At 35.1% G+C, this 21,646-nt stretch overlaps 1 protein-coding gene across 4 annotated transcripts in view; it reads right to left on the minus strand.

The window, feature by feature from the left end:
- Window positions 1-21,646, minus strand: part of Tab3 (TGF-beta activated kinase 1 (MAP3K7) binding protein 3) — a 59,268-nt gene that overhangs the window by 28,521 nt on the left and 9,101 nt on the right. For all 4 annotated transcript variants that reach the window (XM_071606482.1, XM_027927423.2, XM_071606480.1 and 1 more), the window contains 2 exons: window positions 11,120-11,217; window positions 5,977-6,064 (listed from right to left, as the gene is read on the minus strand). The gene's annotated coding sequence lies outside the window, so the exon portion shown is untranslated. The remainder of the gene's footprint in view (window positions 1-5,976; window positions 6,065-11,119; window positions 11,218-21,646) is intronic.

The raw sequence follows: 21,646 nt of genomic DNA on the forward strand, positions 1-21,646 counted from the left end.
AATCTATAATTTACACTAACCAAAGGAATCTCAGCTAGATAAGTACACTTGCCAAGTCACTGAAGCTCTAAGGCAACACTGTCCAATAAAAATATAAAGCAATTTTAAATGCTCTAGTGACTACATTAAAACATAAAAACAAATAGGTAAAAATAATTTAAAGCTAGTATATAAAAATAATGTCTTAACATGTAATCAATATAACAATTATTGATATTTTACATTATTTTTGTAAAACTAAGTCCTTGAAATCCAGTGTATATTTTATGCTAATAGCACACCTCAGTTCAGACTGTTCACATTTTTCAATGCTCAGTACCCATCTATGGTTAGTAACTATTGTACCAGAGAGTACGGCTCTAAAATTTTAGGATCTTCATTTAAATGAGAAACTAAGACAACTCTTGGATTCCTTAATTCAATATAGGTGGAGCATTCCAAATCCAAAGGTCCAAAATCTAAAATGTTCCAAAATCTGAAACTTTTTGAGCACCAACGCAATGTTCAAAATATTTTTGGGTTTTGGAACATTTCAGATTTTCATATTAGGGATATTCAACCAAAAAAGCCTATGCAAATATTCTCAAATCTAAAAAAATATGACCTCTGGAATACCTTTGGTTCCAAGCACTTTGAATAAGGGATATTTAACTTGTATCTCCTTTGAGGGTATACAAACGACGAGGCATAGGACCTAGCACAGACCAGGTATTCAATATATATTCATTAGGTGAAATGAAAAAAAAATCAGTAACAAGAATGACTAATCAAATCTACTTGTATTTACAGAAATAACTTCCCTACCAGGAAATGATCCCTAACATTTGAGGTTCTGACCATATTCAGAATACCTCATAGCAACTTAATCAAAGCTTCAGTAAAGAGCTTCTCATGTACCCAAAGTCTTAACTTGAGATTTCCTAGTGGCACCAAAAAATTTCCCAACCCCAAAAGCCTTTAATACAAGGACAATATAATTGTCTTTTTATCAGATAGAAGAAAAGATGACAAGAGTCAACAAGGACAGAGAAGTTTCAGATGTCAAAAGCATAGGCTTTGTATATCTCAGAGCTACTGGGAGCTACTGGTTCTTAGATAGTTTTGTCAGCCTCCAGAGATCTCAGGCACTACACCAAGGCCAAAGTTACTGTTAATTTTATCACTATTATTAGCTACCATTTACTAAACCACTATGTCATTAGTAGCATATGATTATGTCCAATTTACAAATAAGAAAATGAACTCAAAGAATGAGCAGATGGCAGACTCTTGACTCAAATCCAAGCCTGTCTTTTTCAAAGTCTGCAGTCTTCCCTACATCACTCACTGGTAGATAGATACCAAGGACATCCTCAAGACACATTCCCAATAATTGAGTGCCTTTCTTTCACTGGCAGGGTAAAAAAACACAGCAAACCCTCATTGGTTTATCATCCAAATAAAGAGTTATAGGTATGTGAGGAGGTGGAGGGTTGAGAGGGGGAAGGAATTCTTTAACAAATAAATTTAGCTTTTTCAGGACACACAAAAAACAGTTATAAAGGGAACAAGTTACCTTATATGTACATTTGAAAAATCATATTAAAGAATCTTTCAAATCAAAGCCAACAACTTGCACACCCATAAGATGATTACTATCTGAAAAGATGATTAATAGTAGGCTGACTTTTCACAACAAATAGGATCTAAACTGATAAAGAGCCATGGGTGGTGGCACATGCCTATAATCCCAGCAACTTGGGAGGCTGGGACAGGAGGATTGTGAGTTTAAGGCCAGCTTCAGCAACTCAGAGAGACCCTAAGCGACTTAGTAAGACACTCAAATCCAAGTCTCAAAATATAAAATAAAAAGGGCAAAGGATGTTGCCCAGTGGTAAAGCCCTTAGGCTAAATCCCCAGTACCCTCCCTACAAAAATTGATAAAGATATTTTCCTTAAGGAATTATGTATGTAATCTTAACAGTGGTTGGCACTTTGCCCTCTACATTCACTCACATAAGCACTGATTGACGTGGATAATCATTTAATATTTCATAGTACAATATAACACACTCAAATAAACTTAATTTCTTAAACATTATATAACATTAAAATGTTTTAAAAAGTGATTTCCCTTTTGTGCACAAAGAGGTTAAGTCAACAGCTTACAAACAGAAAATATCCCAGTCAACAAGTTAAGTCAGCTTCCTTTAAAAACACTTAACATTTTACAGAAAAATACTATATTTTTGTGTTTAGTCCCATAGAAAACAACTAAAATGAAAATACTGTTGTCTGTCATATAGTGTTGTACAGATCTGGCCACAATGCAGATCAAAGCACACACTCTATTCTTATCCATAAATATCAATTTATGCACCAGTTACTATGAAAAATACACACTGACTTTAACATTAAAGTGGGCTATTTTTAACCCAATATTAAAACTATTGAATGATGGTTTGACACTTTAAAACTAGGCAGAGGACTCAAACAGTATCTACACCAATGTGACCAAATTCCTGGGACACCCTTGAAACACCCCCACCAAAGAAGCCCAGATGGAATGTGGAGCTGTGTGGGCAGTAACCCTAGATCAAGAAAGAAGAAATACTGAAGGTTTAAGCCCTACGATCACCGTATAGTTCGGGGCCAAGTGAACCAAGAGATTCTGCAGGGTTGAGCCATCATTGCTTGTCAGCTTTGTGGGGACTCTAATTTTTGAAGGCAAGGCAATGTCTGAAGGGACCAGATACTAGGCTCAGCAGTGGCATCATGGAGGCTTCCGTCAGTTGTGCAGCCACCTCCTAATTCAGGAGTACTAGCACCACAAGGCAGAGAGGGCTCTGCTTCTGAAAATGCAGCTGCTAGGATTTCTCCCCAAAGAATTTCTCCACCCACAGAGGAAGTTCCCCTACAGGTCTGCTCTGATACCACAATTCCCCACACTTGAGAGAAAATGACGTGGACACTTAAGTGCTTTGTTTCTACAGCCTTTTCTGAGCTCAGCAAATACATAGGATGGTGCCATTACGGCTCAGAGTGCTGTACCTCTGCCAGAATTTTAGCTCACTTCCTAAAATAATTATATCAGAAGTTGCAAACCAATGGTCTGTGGGCCAAATCCAGCCCACAGCCTACAGATCTGCCTGGTTTGGACTTGGTGGTGTTTAAAAAAAAAGTTGAGCTACATTTTAAAATAAGAAAACTTCACATAAAAATTTAGATATCTACTTTTTTCTGAAAATTCAGACCATCTAGCAACTACTGGCAACAACTTGTTGAAGCTAGGGTACCACTCCCCTTTTAGAAAGGCCAAATCAGCTCCAGTTTGCCTAGTTCTTACACTCCCTAGGGATCCTAGATACTTGCTTCATTCACTTACACAGCTGCTGGGTCTGTCACACCAGAAATGTGTTCTAAAAGAGGTTTAAAGATACTATGGTAAGTATCAGTTTAGTCAAATGTGTCCAAAGACATACTATTGAGGCAATAATTTGGGGCATAATTATGAAAGATTGTCTCAGGACAAGGAAAGGAATTTGCTGCCCGGACCCCTTCCATAAAATCCCAGAAGCCCCATGCAGCCCCTAATGGCAATAATAGTTCATAATCACTGCTATCATGTTAACATTGGTGAGATGCCATCTCACAGGTTTGAAGTGTGTCTTGTTTTGAAGAACTTTTAAGAATAAATAAATGAAAGAACCATTCATTTTTCTGATTAGGCTAGCCCAGTAATAACTGTTGAACTAAAACAAGTATGTATACCAGTATAAAGCTTTGAATTTTATCCATTGTTTTCCTGTTTCGGAGGATTTGATTTTAGATACTATTAACTAAATAATATTTACATACCAATAATGGTGCTAAGTGCTTTATCTCATTTTATCCCCAAAATAATCCCATGAGAGAGCTAATAATATCATTCACATTATATAAGTGAGGAAATTTGAGACTCAGAGACAGTAAAAAAAATTTGCCTACTGTCACAATGTTAACAAGTAGCAAAGTTAGAACACAAACTTGAAGTCTAAACTTTTAACCATTATTCTCTTGTACTGCTGGCTACCTGGTAAGAATCTGACAATGTCATAACTATTAAAGACAGGATAAAGCAAGCCTTGCTTTTAAACAGAAGAATATTTGTACTAGACTATGAATTTTTCCAGTTAAATAGCAACAAGCTGTGGCTGATACTGGAACATAAGCTTTCACTGACAGAGGGTTAGAGTTCCAATTTCAAGATTACTTTTTGTTCATATATTAAGAGTGCTACCAAATAACAACAGGTTAGGAAATAATAATTGCTATTTTCCCTAAATGAGTCTTCTGAATAATATATATATATATATATATATATATATATATATATATATATATATTTTTTTTTTTTTTTGGAACTAGGGATTGAATCCAGGGGCCATCTACCACTGAGCCCCACCCAAGCTTTTTAAAATTTTTTATTTTGAGACAGGGTCTTGCCAAGTTGCTTAGGGCCTCCCCAAGTTGCTGAGGCTGGCCTTGAACTTTCGATCCTCCTGCCTCAGCCACCTGAGCCACTGGGATTACAGGCGTGTGCCACCATGCCCAGCAACGTTCCAAATAATTTCAAAAACAATCATCTTATAGGATATTCATTACAGTGGAAACCATTTTGAAATCATCACAATATTCACTACATCTATCTCATATTGTTACATTCTAAAAAGAGAAATGAGACCCAAATAATGTTTATATTAAAATAGAACTGAAACATTTTCAAATTAAATATAACCCCCAAGAAACAGAAGCATAATCAGATATCATTTAACTGTAACACCACCCCAAATGAATATTTATTTGTCAATTGCAACCTATACACAGAAATATTTATAGATATGCATAAATATGTAGGTAGCAAACGCACAGAATTCCAGCCAAGAAAGGCAAGAAGGAACAATACCCCAGTTTTCTAACAGCATTCTCTAATAAAAGGAACCAGGGCCCTATAGAGAAATGGCTGATTCTAGAACTGGGTCAGGAAATATACAAGATAAGCCTGAAGCATCTTGTAGTACCAGAGAATATGGAAGTACTCAAACAAAACTACACATTATTTCAACCACAAGAATGGGATCATAGTTAGAATAAGTTATACTTCATGTATGTATAATATGTCAAAATGCATTCTACTGTCATGTATTTCTAAAAAGGATTAAAAAAAAATCCACGATCATGGGGACATGACAAAACAACTGAAGGATCTCCCAATGGCCAAAGCGGGAAAAACTGGAACATCAAAACAAATAAAATAGTATTAGATTATAATTCAAGCTGTAAAATAAATATCCACAAACCCATACTGATATAAAAAAAATGGTTAAGTAAATGGGCAGGTGGAAGATGAATCTCTCTCTTGACACTGAAGTATTCCAAATAATTTATGTGGATCATTTACCCAAGGAAGAGGAGCATACCTTCCCACTTCTTAATGTGCACTGTTGTTAGTATGTACTTTGGATGTGATGGGATAAGAATGTCAAAAGGCACTTAATCTTGTGGTCTTCTCAAAAATCCATAACTCTATTCTAACCATGAGAAAAACATCTAAGTAATCCCATCTGAGGCATATTCTTAAAAATGCCTGATCAGTACTCCTCAAAACTGTCCAGGTCATTAAAAACAAGGAAAGTTAAGAAAGTGTCACAGCCAAGAGAAGCCTAAGGAGACATAATAACCAAATGTGATGTGGTTTCCTACATGTAATCTTGAAACACACCAAAAAATATCAGATTAAAAACTAAGAAAATCCAAATAATATAGATTTTAGTTAATTAAAATAGTTTAGTATTGGTTCATTAATTGTAACAAATGCATCAAGCTAACATAGGGTATTAATAATACTGGGAATTATGTATAGGATCTATGGGGACTCTCCATACCAGTTTCTCAATTTTGCTGTAAAAATAAAACTGTTACTTAAAAAAGTGTTTAAAATTAGGAAGAAAAAAATACCTCAATATGGTCTGTGAACCCTGGCCCAGGAGTTTTTAAGTTCACATCTCTGGCTCTGAAAATGCCTTCTTTTCAGTAGTCTACAAATCTGCAAAAATGAAAAGATAATTATCTTTTTGTTAATTTCCCAACTCAATATGGAAAATGACAAAAACTAGTAAAGTTCTGGTGCCTTAAAGTAACAGCAGACAGAATGCTAGACCACACTTTTATGGCTGGTGGCTCTTTCCCAAGTATCATCATAAGCGAAATCTTCCACTTTTCTTTTAGATCATTTTAGATCAAAAATGTCTTCTATAGTGGGGTTGGGGACATAGCTCAGTGGTAGAGTGCTTGCCTTGCATGCACAAAGCCCTTGGTTCAATTCATAGCCCCCTCCCTCAAAAAAAATTCTTCCATAGTAATTAAATTTTATATACTCCATAGAAGAAAGTCACAGATCAAAAAGGCAAAAACATAGTCTACTGCTTATTTTCTCAAGGTTTTTATGGCATTTGGTTGTAACTTACATGCTGAGCCTCCTATTCTATTTACAAATGATTATGCCTGAGCCTATGACATAAGCACATAGTTTGTAATTGCATAGGTGAAATAGTATATAACATTTTTTAAAGGCTGAATACTATACAAATTGTTTTTGTCCCGTGAAAAGCAATTTATATAGAATAGTAAAATTATTCACTTATTTTGAAAGATGGGCATACTCCCTCCACCATTTGGAGGTTATCTGCAATCTCAGTAAACCTAGTAATTCAATATTAATGTTATCATTTTAGGGTAAATATTGGCTTATATCAGAGCTATCATGCATACAAGTTTCTAACTAATCTACTGGGTAAACTTCATGTTACAACCACCATAGAGCTAAAATTACATACCCTGTTTATAACCTATATTTTCAGCATTTTATATACTTTTTTAGTATTTGTTAACTTCTCACTTTATCCTATTATACAAAAAATAAACTTCAAGTATGAGACAAAAGTACTGCACACCTATCTGAATACTGTTTCTACCATGCATAATATCTTTTTCCACTTTCTGATATGACAATGCAAAATCTATCACACAATCATGTTATTTTTCTATCATGAACCTCAATTAGCACAGCTTTCTCCCTTTCTTAACACCTATAAAGATCACTTTGTATTTATTACCTCTTTTAGGACTTGAAACAATATATTTATTAACTTAATTTCCTCTAGGTTTTATCAACATAAATCTTGAGAACAAGAACCAAATATACTCTTTTGACGACATTACCTTGTACATACTAAATACTCAGAATAAATGACAAAATATAGGACTTTAATTGGAAATGTAATTTGTTCTGGTTAAGGTGTTACAATATCTTTGTTGGGTCAATTCTTAAGTGACATTATTTAAAAAGAAAGGACAACCTATTAGTGACATAAACCAGAGGTAGATCATCTCTACATTTTATTACTTAATGTTTTTCAAATGCTGGGTTGTGACCTTTTACTAAATTATATAATAAATTTACTGATGATGCCCACTCTTTTTTTAGAGAGAGAGAGAGAGAGAGAGAGAGAGAATTTTTAATATTTATTTTTTAGTTCTCGGTGGACACAACATCTTTGTTTGTATGTGGTGCTGAGGATCGAACCCCGGCTGCACGCATGCCAGGTGAGCGCGCTACCGCTTGAGCCACATCCCCAGCCCTGATGCCCACTCTTTAAGAAAAAAAAGGAAAGAAACAAAAGAGCATCAAAATGTTACATACATAGTAACGATAAATACTAATTTAAAAATCTTGTTTCAGGTATATGCATATGCACTAGACCATGGTTAAAATGTATTACTACTCTGGGTTGCTTTGAGAAATATTTAGAATATGGTGAGGAATAATGTAAGGTGACAGGTATGTAAAAAAAAAAACCACAAAAAAATATTTACTACCTTTCCTGTTTACTTATTTCTGAGTAGATGGAAGCTAAGTAATTAATAAAGTAGAATTATTTTAGAGCCCTCTAGATATAAAAACTGAAACAGCTCAACTCTGTTATGAATTTTTGTGTGACTTTCTTTCTCTCAGTCTAGATGTGTTTGTGTAGATCTCTCACATACATATAGGAAGCTCCTGTCAGCTAATCTATCTAAAAAAATCAAAAAAGTGGGTAATTGGTTTCATTAACCCAGAAATTCAAATTTGGTGGCAATTTCCTAGTGGAAGTGTTTGAAAGATTAACAAAAATGCCATTTGAATCCATTTACTTAACAATTTCTAATCTGATGATATTCCTGAATTCACTGTTCATATAATAAAATCTGAGCTGAGAAATACAGGAGACCCATGCCCTAAAATGAGAGAAACACACTAGTAGTTATAGAAGAGTGGTGTTAAATTCTATAAGTACTCAAAAAAGAATTAAGGTAGGACAAAGAGGAAGCAATCTGAGGAAAACTTCATGGAAGAGATGACATCTAAGCTGGATTGCAAAGAGAAGGTTTTGTTTTTGTTTTAATAAAAACAACAGAATTATGAAGCTGCAAGGAACTCTAATACATCATTTAACCCAGTGGTTCTCAATCCAGGATGATTTTGCCCTATAAAGGACATTTTGCAATGTCTAGAGCCATTTGTGGTTGTCATACTGGAGAGTGGTTCTATTGACATCTGGTGGGAAGAGGCCAAGGATGCTCCTAAAGTCCGTAGTCCCTGTTGACAAAGAATTACCAGGCGCAAGATGTCAAAAGTGCTAAAGCTAGAAAACCCTGAGCCCAATCCCAATGTAAACCTCTGTTTTATACAATAAGATAACTGAAGGCTAGTAAGGTTTGTAAACTTGCTAAAAAGATGAACTGAACAGGTCACATAACATCTTGTCCAGTGCTTAATTTACAACAAGCACCAATGTGTGTTAATAATCTAGGACATAGACATTTAAAAGAGCAGGAACATTTTCATAAGGTGGAAAAACACACTATCTAGAAATCAAAGTCTATATTCTCAGTCTTTCTTGATACAGATCTGCCAATGGCCCAAAGCAAGAACTATCATTACAATGCCCTTATTTGTTCATAATAACAGTAGATTAACCATCTGTTCAATTTAGATATTGAACATAAATTTGAGAATTAAAAAATTACAAAAAGTACTAGGAAGCTGGGCGAGGCACCGTGGCACATATCTGTAATCCCTGCTACTTGGGAAGGTGAGGCAGGCGGATCACAAATTTGAGGTTAGCCTGGGCAACTTAATGAGACACTGTTTCAAAATAAAAAGGGCTGGGAATGTAACTCAATGGTACAGCATTTGCCTAGAATGCATGAGGTCCTGGATTCAATCTCCAGTACCACAAACAAAACAAAAAAAAAAAACAACACAAACAAAAAACAAACCAGGAAGCTGGAAAATCTGCATATACACACATGTGCAGTTATTTTTGGTGGGGGGATAGCTATTTATTGGGGGATATCTTTCAAGATCCACTGCTCCAACCAATAAGGGATCTGGTCTCTGGGCAGGATTAGCCTCTTTTATTCAAAACCAACTGCTAAATTACCTTCCATTCTCTGGTGAGGTTTCTAATAGCAAATGAACTATCAAAAGAACTTGTACCTCCTACTGCTAAAGAGTGAGTAGCAGCTGCTTAGCATCCTGATTTAAGGCCTATTATCTACACAAATGAAATTGCATGATCCATGTGATACAAGAAAAAGTTGGCTACGATGTACATACTGTGGGGTCGGGCTCCAAATTCCTCAATAGGACACCCATAGCACAAGAGTTAATAACTAGAATCAACAAATGGGACTTACTCAAACTAAAAAGTTTTTTCTCAGCAAAAGAAACAATAAGAGAGGTAAATAGGGAGCCTACATCCTGGGAACAAATCTTTACTCCTCACACTTCAGATAGAGCCCTAATATCCAGAGTATACAAAGAACTCAAAAAATTAAACAATAAGAAAACAAATAACCCAATCAACAAATGGGCCAAGGACCTGAACAGACACTTCTCAGAGGAGGACATACAATCAATCAATAAGTACATGAAAAAATGCTCACCATCTCTAGCAGTCAGAGAAATGCAAATCAAAACCACTCCAGTAAGATTGGCAGCCATTATGAAGTCAAACAACAACAAGTGCTGGCGAGGATGTGGGGAAAAGGGTACACTTGTACATTGCTGGTGGGACTGCAAATTGGTGCAGCCAATTTGGAAAGCAGTACGGAGATTTCTTGGAAAGCTGGGAATGGAACCACCATTTGACCCAGCTATTCCCCTTCTCGGTCTATTCCCTAAAGACCTGAAAAGAGCATGCTACAGGGACACTGCTACATCGATGTTCATAGCAGCACAATTCACAATAGCAAGACTGTGGAACCAACCTAGATGCCCTTCAATAGATGAATGGATAAAAAAAAAATGTGGCATTTATACACAATGGAGTATTACTCTGCATTAAAAAATGACAAAATCATAGAATTTGCAGGGAAATGGATGGCATTAGAACAGATTATGCTAAGTGAAGCTAGCCAATCCCTAAAAAACAAATGCCAAATGTTTTCTTTGATATAAGGAGAGTAACTAAGAACAGAGTTAGGAGGAAGAGCATGAGAAGAAGATTAACATTAAACAGGGGAGAGAGGTGGGAGGGAAAAGGAAAGAGAAGGGAAATTGCATGGAAATGGAAGGAGACCCTCATGGTTATACAAAATTACATACAAGAGGAAGTAAGGGGAAAGGGGGGAAAAACAAGGGGGAGAAATGAATTACAGTAGATGGGGTAGAGAGAGAAGATGGGAGGGGAGGGGATGGGGGATAGTAGAGGATAGGAAAGGCAGCAGAATACAACAGACACTAGTATAGCAATATGTAAATCAATGGATGTGTAACCGATGTGATGCTGCAATCTGTATACGGGGTAAAAATGGGAGTTCATAACCCACTTGAATCAAAGTGTGAAATATGATATGTCAAGAACTATGTAATGTTTTGAACAACCAACAATAAAAATTAAAGGCAAAAAAAAAAGAAATTGCATGGACATCATCTTTTTCTGTTGCTCTTGAGTAAACGGAGGGGAGAAGACTAGACAGTGGAGGGGTGTAAACATGAAACTTGTTATCAGCAACATACATTTGTTTTCAAAAAAGACATATATACATTTCTTACCTCTAATTTTACAACTGATGAAACTTCAACTAAGACACCTTGTGTAGTCTGATGTGCTACAATTCACGATGAAGTGAAGAAAACCTGAAGACACGGTCCTAAAAAATGAAAACTAAAGATTTTAGATTCCAACTATGAACAGTTTAAAAATGAAAGCATGAGCAAGTGATACACTGTACAAATAAAAGGTCATTAAAATGCAAGCAGTCATTTTCCTACATGAAATTTCAGTGAATGAAGTTTATATTTAATCAATGCTAAGATAAAATTATCCTGGCTGCCTGAGCCACCCTGCTTCCCTCTCAGTCACCTCTAATGCCTAAGGCAGAGCTCCAAATGGCAGAGGGCACAATAAAGGTTTGCTGAAATTCTGCCTTTAGAGAAAGCTAGCAAGAGGAGCTTTAGTTATATCCCTGGCAAATCATCAGGGGTCCCTGCAGCTTCCCAAGATATACTAGTCATTAAAATTTAATGAGTTCGATTACAAAACTGTGCTGGAGCCCTTTTTAGGGCCCTAGGTCTTTAAAATTTAAATGACTCCACAATGAGACTGACTTGTCTCTGGTTAAGCACAGGACTTTTTAAATTCCCACACTTCAAGCAAGTACCACACCCTCACTGCAAGCCAGTAGCATTAAAGAAGTTATACCATCTTTTCTTACTGTTATTTTCTCTGCTATCCTATGCCTCAAGAGAATGACAATTGCTCACTCAGGACTGGGAGACTCTCCCATAATTTGGCCCACTAAATCACTAATCTACCACTCAGGAATGACTTTAACTCCCTGAAAAAGGAAAAAAGCTAATTTGTTATAATCATAAATAAACTAATACCATTTTAGTTTACAAAGAGGAAAGCAGTCTTCAGTTTCCCAATTAGGGATTTTAATAGCTCAAGAACTGACTAGATATTTCATGTTAACCAAATAGCCCTAGTGAAAAAGGAAAAAAAAAATTCTACCATCTAGAAAAAATTCAGCTAATAATGCCAGAAGTGAGCAAATTAGAATAATCACAACTTTGCAAACTTTAATTAGGTAACTAATTCACTTACTCATAATCAATAAATAATAAGAACACTAAGTGAAAAGTTAAGCTTCATGAAAAGATCAAGCTGTCCACCTGAACCCTCTGATAAATCATGGCAATATTCAAAAAGTGAAATGATCAGACATTACATGCCTCTGGATGAGACATAATATGAAATGACAGCAAGTACTCTTATTTATTCCCCTAAGAAAGTATAATCTGAAAGTAATTAAGCATATAGTTCTAATTGTCAGTCCACATAAAATACAAAGGATAAAGGAACAAGTTAACACACCCCAAGAATGGACATGTGAGCATGAATAAAAGCAGAGAGGGTTGGTATAGTTTACAAGAGAATAAAGAGAGATTTAACTGAGGGAACTTGAATACGGACTGAAGTGTTGTCTATGTTATTAAGGAATTATTATTAGATGCGCTGTGTATGATAAGAACTCTACAGTTATGTAAAAATGTTTTGTTTTAGAGGCATATTAATTTAGAGGTGAAATTATATCTTAGATATGCTTTAAATTCTCAGCAAAAGTAAAGGAGTAAGGAGATGATGAAACAAGTAGTGAACTGTTGATAACCACAACATCAGAAGTTCAGTGAACTTTTTATTTGTGTATATTTGGAATGCTCACAAAGTTAAAAGTAATGAACTAGAAGACACTATAGTCCTTTAAGGAGAAAAAAAGTAGTATATTCAAAATATTTGCTAGAGATATAAAGCTACTAAGAGGGTTCTTCAGCCAGTCCAGAGGTTAAAAACCTTTAAAATACCAACACTATTTAATTTAAATATTTATTGAAAACTACAGTAAGTGATAAAGCAAGAAGTATGAAGGCCATGCCCGGTCTTGAACCATCTCTTGAGCTGGTGAAGAAGTGCACTTTCTGGAATCCTGATGAGAAAGTTCACAAAGGTAGTGACAGATTCAGTAAAACAAGCTTACTGAACAAAAATAAAACAGACAAAAGAAAAGATGAGAGATTAAACAATAAAAAGAGTGAAGATACAAATGTCCTACATGAGGAAATTCAGTTCTATCAACATTTCAAGGCAGGACAGATTTGTGAGTAGGACAGGGGAAAAATCTGATGAATGAACTTTCAAAACAAAAGAATCCTTAGGGATAAAGGAAATAGTTCTCAAGAAAAAAATGGAGTGATACTAAATTTTAGGAGGAGGCATTCTTATACCCCAAAACATGTAGTAACTGAATATGCTCCAAATTAAATAAGGGCATTTGACGTCACAGGTCTAATGTAAGATAACTAACTCTTTGAGGCTATCATTCAAAGGAGTAGCAAGAATGTTGAAAACAAGAATGTACAGGAGCACAGACTCTATTGCTGGGAAAGGGGTCTGAGGTGGGTCAGCTTTTGGCCCTAAGACTAAGAAGGACAGAGCTAACAAGATTTTGGCTAGGATTTCATCAAGAGTGATTGAAGAAGCAAAAAACAAAGACTTACAGAAGGTATCCAGGAATGAAGTTAGTAAAGAAGTATGACATTAATCATAAAAGACAGAAAATGCATTAGATAAAAAATAGGCAATTTTGTTGGAACTGGAAAATGGAGGCATATCTGAAGAGAGGAAAGGGAACTATACATGTAGGGATGAAAGAAGACTTGTGACAAAGCAAGCTTTCAAACAGGGCAGAGGTTGACAAATTCAGAGCCAGTGGGACTATGTTCTAGAAATGAGGTGTGGTGGGGGACAGTGAGAATGGGATATGAAGAAATATTCTCCCAATTGTCTCTATCTTTAGGACATGAGTCATGGGGTCATGATACATGGTTTACAGAAAGAAGAAAGCATAGAACGATAAAACTTGGAGTCAGTGAGCGTCTGTAGGCCATTATAGCTGAAATAAAATGTGTAATAATAATAATAGACAAAGAACATACACAATTCGCCAGGTGTGGGACAACAAGAAAGTTACTTAAGCTCTCAGGCCCTGTTTCCTAATCCTTTGCTTAAAACCACACCTAATTATCACATACTTACTTCAGAGGCTCCTATGGGAATTAATTTACATAAAATGAAAAAGTTTATAACTGATAATGTACCATATTTATTCATTAGGTTGAGAGCTCTCATACGGCAGCAAATTTAAGAATCTCATCAGAACTGCCTCTTTCTTCTATTTCACAAGGGCAGATATATATTATACCCACATACAAGTATACTAAGAAGTCATAAGGGTAAACAGATAACTAAAAAAATATTCTTTTCAATTAGAGGGGGGAAACTTAGTTGATATTATGCATACTAATTTCAATAGCAATTAAGAGATATTTCATATTATGAGAATCATTTTAGACCACTGTAACTGACATTTCAGTAAATTTACCCATTGGTTAAGGTCTAAAAATTATCCAAGGTTATAGAGGCTCAAAATGTTGCTGACTAATCACAAAATAATGTACTTACATTTATATAAATATACAGAATATGTAGCTTTTAAATAAAAATGTACATAATTACACGAGTAAATAAACTCTTTAAAACAAAGCACATATGGAACTAGGGAACAAGTCTCAGGTCTTAAAAAAGAGCGATAAAGTCACTGCCATTGTAAATAAATTCTGCCCATAAAGAGCCAACAAGAAGCCTCCCTACCTTGGTTATAGAATATGAGGTAATTTGAATCAACCCTCCCATTGAGATAAGTAACAGAGTTGGACAAAATGTAAGTAATGACTTTCTTCAAAGGGTCAAAGAATTAACAGGACAGTGCTTTCAGATTCATTAAAGGACTGAAATTCAAAAAGGTAAGCTCAGCAATCTAAAAGAGGAAGTCAGAGGTTCAAATGTATCTGACAGTTGGGCTCTTGAATGTCCCTCAAAAGTTCGTATGTTGAGGACTTACTTGGTCCCCAGTGCAACAATGTCCAGAGGTGAGTAATATGGGCAGTGAGTGGATCATGAGAGTTCTGAACACACGTGTGGATTAATACACTGACAGCTGAATGGACAACTAGGAAATGGTGGAAACTATAGGCAGATGGGGTGTGGTTGGAGGAAGTAGGTCACTAAGAGTGTGTCACTGGGGATAAAACTTATTCCTTGCTCCCACCCCCAGACTGCCATAGCTGACAGCTTTCCTCTGCCATCCTGTTCCACAGTAATGTTCTGTCTCACCTCAGGCCCAGAGCAATGGAACAGACTGGCAGACTGACAAAGACTGAAACTTCTCAAACTCTGAGTCAAAGTAAATCTTTCCTCCTTTAAGTTGTTCTTGTCAAGTATTTTAGTCACAGCAATGAAAAGCTGCCAACACAGCCAGTCTGACAGACCAGAGGGACAAAGGGGAAAAAGCCCCTTCTCCCATCTTCAGGCTGGAATCCTTGAAGACCTCAGAAATAAGGGTAAACTAAAAATGAATCAGTCCATACACTGAATGTAATATGATCTTGTATGATCTTGAGTCATGTGGCTGACCCAGGAACGGTGTGATTTGATTAAGTAATCCTGGGTTCTCTCAAGCAAATGAAAATACACATACACACACACACACAAACACAAACACACACAATCCTTTATGAAATGTATCATTTCAAATGATTTCTCAAATAAAATTCCATATACAATGCCCAGCATACAATTAGAACACGAGGAGACAAGAGAAGATGACCAAAAGCCAAAGAAACAATAACAAAAACAGAACCACAGGGACTACAAGTATTGGACTTATCAGGCATTGATTTTAAATTACTTACTATGTTGAAGATACTATCAAAACAGAAAAACCTCGGCAACAAACTAGAAACCATAAAAAGTGACAAAATACAGTTGTGTCACTTAATGGCATATGTTTTGAGACATGCACCATTGTGCAAATATTACAGAGGGTACCAAGTAAGATGGCTACAATATCACAAGGCAATATATTCTTAAGGGACCTCCATCTTATGTGTGGTCAATCATTGGTGGAAATGTTATACAGCATATGATTATGGATCTTAAAAGGAACAGAGTAATTGTTACTAAAAAATGTAAAAAATTAAAATTAATTCAAGGAACAGACTTAACAGCTGACACAGTTGAGACAATGAACCAAAAGACAGATTGAAGAAGGGCTCAGAATGACGAGAGAGGGATGTAAGAAACATTAGGATTCAGTGAGATGGTCCCATATCCAATAGTTAATTGGAATCCCAGAAGGAAAAGAGAGAATGGAGCAGAAGCAATATTTGCATATATGAAAATTTTCCAAAAATGATGAAAGGCGCCAAACCACAGACTTAACAATCTTAATGAATTCCTAGCTGAAAAATCAAAAAAGGAAAAATTAAATGCATCCTTAAAAGGTAAAAACTACTTTCAAAGACACAACAGGTAGACTGACAGCTTAATTTTCAACAATAAAAGTGAAAACTATAAGAGGAGCAAAAAGAAAATAATTGTTGGGCTGGGGTTATAGCTCAGCGGTAGAGTGCTTACCTAGCACGTGCAAGGTCCTGGGTTCAATCCTCAGCACCACGTAAAAATAAATAAAATAAAGATTAAAAAAAAAGAAAAGAATTGTCAATCTAGTATTCCACTGCAGAGAAAATACTCTTCAAGATTGAAACTGAAATACATCTCAAATAAAAACAGAGTTAACATTCAGTGGATACTAAGAAATCAGCACAAAGGAAAACTGACCCAAGATGGGAGTATCATAAATGCAGAAAGGAATGAAGAACTACAAAGGTATAAATGAGCATGTAAAAAAATCTATGGGACACGGATTTTACAAAAATCTCTTGTGGTGTTTAAAATATATACAGAAATAAATTCCAGGTTAAAAAAATAGCACGTATGTCAAAAGATAGGTAAATGGAACGGAGGTGTTTTAATGTACTTACTTCAACCAGGAGGAAGGTAAAAGTACCTAAACACCAGACTTTGATAAGTGAGGGATACATGCTCGACTAGTTATTCCAGGGTGATAACTATTAAAAAAGAATAATTATGAAGAAGCAAGAGATGACAATGATGACAATGACGAAGAAGACTGTAATTCTATGGTAATCACACACACAAATGGAATAGAAACAAATATGTGATATCTGAGCCTTAAATAAAGGGAAAAAGCTAATATAAATCAATGGAAGAAAAAAGGAAACAGCAGAGTTAGAGGAATAAAAATGTAATGTTCCACTTAGTTCCCAAATACCAGTAATTACATTAAATTTAAATTTAATTTAAATAGATTGAATGTTACAAAAAGAGAATGATTATCACACTGGATTAACAAAAAGAAATCTACAAATATATATGCTATTTTCAAGAAACCCATCTGAAACATAAGAACACAGAAAGGTTAAAAGTAATAGAAAAGTATGTATCATGCAAACAGCCAAAATAAAGATGGAATAACTATACTAGTTTCAGATAAAATAGATATAAAAAAAAGCATCATTAAAAAGAGTTACTCTAGGGGCTGGGGTTGTGGCTCAGTGGTAGAGTGCTTGCTTAGTATGTGTGAGGCACTGGGTTTGAATCTCAGAACCACATATAAATAAATAAAATAAAAGTTCATCGACAACTAAAAAATATATATATATGTGTGAGTGTGTGTGTGTGTATATATATATATAGATAGATAGATAGATAGATAGATATAGATAGATAAAATACATTCTTTAAAAAGTCACTCCATAATGATAAAAGGTTTAAATTCACCAGAACAAACTAAATTTGCATGCACTTGATAAATGGCCTCCAATTATGTATAAAGCAAAAGTTCAAAAATTACTAGGAGAAATACACATGCATCAGTGTCATGCTGGCAGATTTTAAGATATCACTCTCAGTGAAAGATAGTTGAAAGAATAAACAGACTAAAAAAATTAGTAGAGACCGAGCCACAACACAATTAACATGCTTCATCATTGGGCATACATTGAAGGCTGTATCTAAAAACTGCAGAATATATGCTTTTCAAATGCTTACGTATTTTTTTAAAAATTGATTATTTGCTGAGCCAAAAGTAAGCCTCAAGAAATTTTAAAAGATTAAAATCACTCAAGGGAGTTCTTTAAAGTGTGATAAAGCCACAAACCAATTACAAAAAATACATAGAAAATTCTCTTATTATTAGAAATTAAGAGACACTTCTGAATAACCCATAGATTAAAAATAGGGTGGAAATTAGAAATATGAAATAAATAATGAAACGATTACATATCAAAAATCACAAGATGCTGGTAAAGCTACACTTGAAAGTGAAATGTGGTTTTAAATGTGTCAGGAAGGAAATAAGGATGCAAACTAATACCTAACTACCCATCTCCATTAATTAGGGAGAAGGAAAAAAGAAAAAAAAATCCCTAAAGAACTAAAAGGAAAATGAATATAAAAACAGATCTTAACAAGATAGAAAAACATGCATATAGAAGAATCAACAATGTTGAAAGTTCTTGGGGAAAACCATTATAACTGCTAAACCTCTAGTGAAATTAATCATTTAAAAGAGAAGGATCTGGGCACAGTGGTGCATGCCTGTAATTCCAGTGGCTCAGGGGACTGAGGCAGGAGGATTCCAAGTTCAAAGCCAGTCCCAGCAACTTAGCAAGACCCTGAGAACGTTAGCAAGACCCTGTCTCAAAATTTTAAAAAAGGAGAGAGGGAAAAAAGATTCATATATCCAGTATTAAGAATTAAAAAGTACCAAGAGAATGAAAACAAATGGCTAGACAAAAATCTGTACACAAATGTTCACTGCAGTGTTATAAATAATATTCCAAAAGGGAAACAACCCAAATGTCCATCACTGATGAATAAATACAATGTGGTATATGCATACAATGAATACTATTTGGCAATAAAAACAAATGAAGTATTGATACATACTACAACATAGGTGAACCTAGAAAACATTATGCTAAGTCTGGTTGTTTGCATGATACCATTTATATGAAAATTTCAGAATAGGCCAGTCTACAGAAATGAAGAGACTTGTGATTACCTAACGATGATGGGAAGGGGAGAAGATAAGAATGACTATTAACAGGTGCAGAGATTCTTTGGGGGATGATGAAAATATTATGAAATTGACTGTGGTGATAGATGTACAATTTTGAAAAATAATAAAAACTAATAACTGTACACCTTATTTTATTTTTGGTACTGGATATTGAACCCAAAGGCACTCAAACACTGAGCCACATCTCCAGCCTTTTAAAAATATTTTATTTAGAGACAGGGTCTTGCTGAGTCGCTTAGTGCCTCATAAAGTTTCTGAGCCTAGCTTTGAACTTGTAATCTTCTTGCCTCAGCATCCCAAATGGCTAGTATTACAAGCATACACCACTGCACCTGGCTATAAAATAAATCTTAACATAATCTCTTCCAGAGAACGAAAAAAATAAGTATATTCTTTAATTCATTTTATAAGGCTACCCAAACCTGACAAGGACAGTATAAGAAAACAATACTAAAGGTCAATCTCATTCATGGGCAAAGATCTAAAACTCCAAAATAAAATTAAACAAAAATGTGATATTGACCAAAGTGGGTTTATTTCTAGAATTCGAAGCTGCTTTAGTAATAGGAAATCAATCAATGTAATTTAATTTGAGAAACAAAATCATACAGTTATTTTAACATTAGCAAAGCATCTGTTAAAATCCAATATCCATTCATGATGTAAGCTCCTAGCAAAATAAAAACAGAATGAAACTTCCTTAATTTTATAATGTCTGGGGGAAAAATTAAAGCAAACATCATACTAGGTGGAAAAATGCTGGAAATTTTCCTTTGAGAAAGGGAACAAGACAATGGTGCCCACTCATACCACTTCTATTTAATATTATATTGAAGTACTAACCAGCACTATAAGAATAACAATTAGAAGGAATAAAATTTTCTTAACTTGCAGATCAAAAGATTGAATACATAGCAAAAGATTCTAAAGAAGAATATCATAAGTAGCAAAAGTTTAGGACAACTCCTATGTACAATGTCAACATAAAAATATAAACATTTATAACATCAAAAAATATCACATATCTAGGAATAAAACTCTCCGAAGTTGTGAACAACTTCCTGGAGAAAATTGTAAACATTATTGAGAAAAATTAAGAAAGACATAAACAAATGGAGCAGTGTATCATGTTTAACAAGTATTGAAAACAGCCAGGCATGGTGGCACATGCCTGTAATCCCAGCAGCTCAGGAGGCTGAGGCAGAAGGATAACGAGATCAAAGCCAGCCTCAGCAAAAGCGAGGCGCTGAGCAACTCAGTGAGATCCTGTCTCTAAATAAAATACAAAATAGGGCTGGGGACGTGACTCAGTGGTTGAGTGCTCCTGAGTTCAATACCCAGTATCTCCCCACACATACACACACACACACACACACACACACACACACACACAAAATAAGTAAAAACAATATTATAAAGATGTTAATTCTCCCTAAATTGGTCTATGGATTCCATGCAATTCCAATCAAAACCATGGACTGTGGGGTGCAGGGGTAGGGATTGATGGCAAGATGATACTAAAATTCATATAAACGAACAAATGGGCAAGAGTAGCCAAAATGTTGTCAAAAAGGACAACGTCGAAGAACTTGTTATACTGACTATTAAGACTTATTATAGGGGCTAGGGTTGTGGCTCAGAGGTAGAGCACTCACCTAGCACGTGTGAGGCACTGGGTTTGATCCTCAGCACCACATAAAATAAAATAAAGATAAAAAGACTTATTATAAAGCTTTTATAAGTAAGAAAATGTTGTATGAGAACAAGGACAGACAGACCACTGGAACAAAACAGCACAGAAATAAAATCAAATACATGTAGATATTTGATTACTCACAACAGTATCGAAAAGACAGTGCACTGGGACAATTAGCTATCCTTATGGGGGGGAAAACCCCAGTATTGTCCCCTAACAGGATACATAAAAATCAGTTTCAGGTGCAAAAGCCCAAACCCTAAAACTTTTGGAAGGTGAGAGAATATATCCCTCACCCTGGGACAGGAAAAGATACTTTAAACTGAACCTGATACCTGATTTAAACATAAAGGAAATGATTAATTACATTGAAAATGAGAACTTCAGATTATGAAGACACATTAAAAATGAAAAAGCATGCCACACAGTGGGAGAATATATTTGCCACCAGCAAAGGCTCATTTCCAGCTTATAATAAAGAACTCCTATAAATCAACAAAAAAAGGCAAGGAAGAACATGGCACATTTTCTTAAGAAATTATACCCACAATAGTTACTAAGGCATAAACCTCTGTCTGGAAGACTTAGCTACAAATACTGACACACTCTCTGAGATTTACTGAGTAAAAACTTTTAACTATATATTCACATTTTTAAAAATTTTTCAAATGCTCTTATTTCAGTAGACAAGTTCTCCTGTTCCTTCTCCAATCTGAACACTAAGAGGAATAATTATCATTGAAAAAGTCTTGTTTAAGAAATCTTTATCCACTCTAAGGTCACAAAGACATTTTCTTAAAAACAGCATCCAAACAACAT

This window comes from Marmota flaviventris, chromosome X, assembly GCF_047511675.1.
Source record: "Marmota flaviventris isolate mMarFla1 chromosome X, mMarFla1.hap1, whole genome shotgun sequence".
Taxonomy (NCBI): Eukaryota; Metazoa; Chordata; class Mammalia; order Rodentia; family Sciuridae; genus Marmota; species Marmota flaviventris.